Source organism: Zea mays, chromosome 8 (genome assembly GCF_902167145.1).
Source record: "Zea mays cultivar B73 chromosome 8, Zm-B73-REFERENCE-NAM-5.0, whole genome shotgun sequence".
Taxonomy (NCBI): domain Eukaryota; kingdom Viridiplantae; phylum Streptophyta; class Magnoliopsida; order Poales; family Poaceae; genus Zea; species Zea mays.
In genome coordinates this window covers 90,284,394-90,288,360 of record NC_050103.1, presented here as the reverse complement: position 1 = coordinate 90,288,360, position 3,967 = coordinate 90,284,394, and positions in this window count along the sequence as shown.

Here is a 3,967-nt window from a genome sequence, read left to right as displayed (position 1 = left end):
GCCGTTGGAGCCCCGCCGTGCCCTCTGCCACGGTGAGCTCCGCCCCGACGTCCGCAACCCGGGACGCGCTCCAATTTCCCCTCCCCCTCCCCGAATCACTCTGCACGCGCTCACCGCCGTTCTATGCGCAGCCGCCGAGGTCCGCCACCGTCGACTCGGGCTGCCGCCGCGTCTCCGTCGCCATCGAGGGATCCCCGGAGTTCGCCTTGAGGTAAGGAACCTCTCCCGCCCCCTCCCGTCCTTTCTATTGCCTCCAGTCGCATTTAATTGCTCGCCGGAGTCCCTTAGCGCCACCGCCGAGCCGCTTCGCCGTGGGCCGCCCCCCTCCGGTGCCCCTGCCCCGACCCAGTCCCCACCGGAAGGTTCCCCGCGCCCTCCCCAACCTCCCCGGCCGTCCAGGTCGCCCCCAAGGACCCGCAGAGCCCCGCGCCCCTCGTCTCCGACGAGTTCTCCGCCGCGGGGACGAGCGCCGCCGCCTCTGCTAGCCGTAGGAGAGGACAAAGCCGCCACCCAATCCCCGCCGTCCATCCCAGATCGAACGACCCTGTTTCAATTAGGCCGAGCCTGACCCTAGCCGTTCGCCTGAGATCCAACGGCCCAGAGCCGTTTCCCCACACCCCGCGCTGCCCGCCTGGCCCCGCCTGTCAGCCAGCCGCCCCGCGCTGCCCGCCTGGCCCCGCCTGTCAGCCGCTCAGGCCGCCGCGCGCTCGCGCGCCCGCCCGCGGATCTAATCTCGGGCGTTGATCCGAGATCCAATGGCTATTAGAGCCCGATACCCCTTCGCCCACACTTTTTCTTAAAGAGACCCCCGCCTTTCCGCAATTTAACCCGCCGTCCCTGGATTTTCACAGTTAGGTCCTCGGACCTTTTATTTAATCCAAAATAAGTATTTAAGGCATATTTTTAATCCCTAATCTTGTAAAATTCATAACTTTGTCATATGAACTCCAAATTAGGTGCTTCAAATTGCAAAATGTTCATAATATTCTTATCTATCTATTTAAGCAATGTTCCTCTGCTGTTTCTATGTCCCAATTAATAGTTGATCATTTGGGTAAGATTAATGCTATTGGAACCCTATTTGAGATAAATAGAAGATAATGGACTTTAATAAAAGTTGGAGCACCTAAGTTTATGGATTTAAGCACCTAAGTTTAAGGACTTAAAACCATGTAATGATTTAACCCCACCACTGACTTAGACCTGGTTAGTGGATAATGAATAACTTTGTGTAGTCCTCTACCCTAGACCTAGGGAACACCAGAGTGCCAATCCTTTTCTATTATGAACTTGTGATCCCTCTGCTGCATATGTTTGGTATATTGCTTTTGTTTGTTATTTCCCAAGTGCATAGTGTGAATGATTACTTTACGTAGACAACGGGCAGTCTGTGTTTCCCGAGGAAGTTGCAGAGGAAGTCCCTGATCAGCAGTTTGGTGAAGGCAAGTGTCCTCTGACCCATTATGTCCCATCCACTTATAACTTACCATCCCGCATTACTTACTTGAAACCTAAGGATTGACTAGCTTTACACTTTACTTTATCCTTGCTGACCTTATGGGCTGTTATGGTTAGCATTCTGCTTTTGCCTTAACTTAATCAATGAACATGATGAGACTATTTATGATACTGTTATCCTGATGATGTTGATGATCTTGTGATACTCTAGGGGGCTCAGGCTGTTTCCTGAGTACCTCTCCGTAAGGACCTGTTCGTTGAGAGACCACCCGAGATAACAGTGCAACCATGAGGGTGGAATGGGGTGCCCTTAGCTAATTAATTAGAGGAACTAGAAGTGTAGTTGCTTCGTCGTCGTGCCGTCAATGGGGTCCAGGCACAGTGCTTGCTCTGCCGAGGCTGAGTGCCGAGGTTCTTTCGTTTTGCTTTTTAGTCACCCTCCTGCGGGGAGAGGTACTGTGTTTATCAAACTGGAGAAACCTAACGGGCAGCTATGACCTCTAGGGAATCTTTGTAAAGGCTTCGTAGTGAATCCCTGGCCATTCACCTTGGGAGTGAATAAGGGTCTTGCAAGCCCGGGCTAGAGAGGGAATCACGGCTCATGGGTAAAGTGTGCGACCTCTGCAGAGGGTAGTGAAACTGGTATATCAGCCGTGCTCACGGTTAAGAGCAGCCTTGGGATCCTCTTTGATTAGAGATACAAATGGTTCGAGATACAATGGTTCTATTTATGATTTTGGTTCGATGATGATAAAGATGTTCCTCGATGAGGAAATGATTCACGGGTTAGTTATTGCTAAAACCTGGCTTCACTAATAATAAATACCTGACCAACTAAAAGCAACCGCTTGAGCCTAACCCCACATAAAGCTAGTCCACTTCAGCCAAACGGGGCATTTGCTGAGTACGTTGATGTGTACTCATCCTTTCTTTACCACCAAACACCAGGTTGTCCACATTGCAACCACTGCTCAGGAGAAGACGAAGTCGTGGAAGGAGACTTCCAGGAGTTCCAAGACTACGACGAATTCTAGGTGTGGGTTGGCGGCAACCCCCAGTCAGCTGCCTGTGAAGGCCTTATCTTTACTGCGTTTTGCTAGCACTTTGATTTATCTGTTAAGTCGATGACTATGTGGATGTCTATGACTCTGTGATGTAATAAGTTAATACTCTTTTATGTTATTATTCGAGCAATGTGCGTTGATGTTCATTTATGTAACCGCTGTGTACGTGAGTTCTGATCCTGGCACGTACATAGTTCGCATTCGGTTTACCTTCCAAAACCGGGTGTGACAACCGTCTTGCCCCTAAGAAGCAGAGACCAGAAATTCGGCAAATGGTAACCAAGCTGGAAAGGCTCTTACAGAATCACACAGGTGATAGCAGGTAACACCTACATGTTGCAAGCTTTGCAAGATGAGGACCTACACAAGGCGCTAAATGGTCGTTTCTTGAAGCAATATCATTCTAGTATGTGGCAAGATGCTTAGGAAAACCAATGTTGTCACATCGAGTTGTTTTCAGCCTGCACCAGTGCTTTTGGTTCGCTCAGCTTCCCTAAAAGGCAGGGGCATGTGTTGAGCACCGTTTGTGGCATTGAACATGGCCGGACGGCCCGGTCAGTTCGGCGTGCGGACGGTCCGCCCTTAGGCACGGACAATCTGCGATTAGATCAGATCAGGCAAACTAACTCCTATCTTCACGAGTGTTTATCCCTATAAACTCGTGGGAGTTGTTGGAGGACGCCTAGGAACGGGTCCATACCTCCCCTTATATATTTGAAGGGGTACGACCAATTGAGCAACCACACATCGAATCAAATCAATATATCTTCCGTTCCTTTAACTTTTGCCCTAGGAGTAGACAGTAACGCAACCTTCTTCACCACAACCTTCACATCTTTCTGACTCTACATCGACATCTTGGGTGGCATGCCGATCCTAAGACAAAATCTAGGATCTCTCCTCCCTGATGGGATCCCTCCCGGTGTGTCAGATCCAGGTGCTATTGGCAAATGTCGCGGCCTCGGTGCACACGCAGACCGTCCGACACCAGGCGCGAACTGTCCGACTCGGCGCAAAGAAAACTCAGCTCCTGCCGTAGTTCGTGGACCATATGTGCCGCCGCATAGAGCACCACCCCCGATATACCTTGCAGTGATTGACGTCCAGATCGACGTCAACAAAGGCATAAACTGGTATGTTTGGAACCACCTCAATTTCTATAAACCAGTTTCTTGAAAATTGGTACTTAGAAAACGCGGCTACCCTTTCCTTCAGATTTTGTCAGAAGAGTCACCAATCACCAATAGGCAAGTCTTTTATGATTTGAGATCTGTTCCTGGAGATCCTTTCGCATCCGGCCCTATCCCTCTCGTGCTGGGGCATAACGACATTTGCATTTTTCTCATGCACACAAACCACGAAAAAAGTACATTTACATGTAAATCCGTTGTTCCTTTTGTGTGTGCTCACAGTCACCTCTATGGTTCTACCACTACCAACAGCTG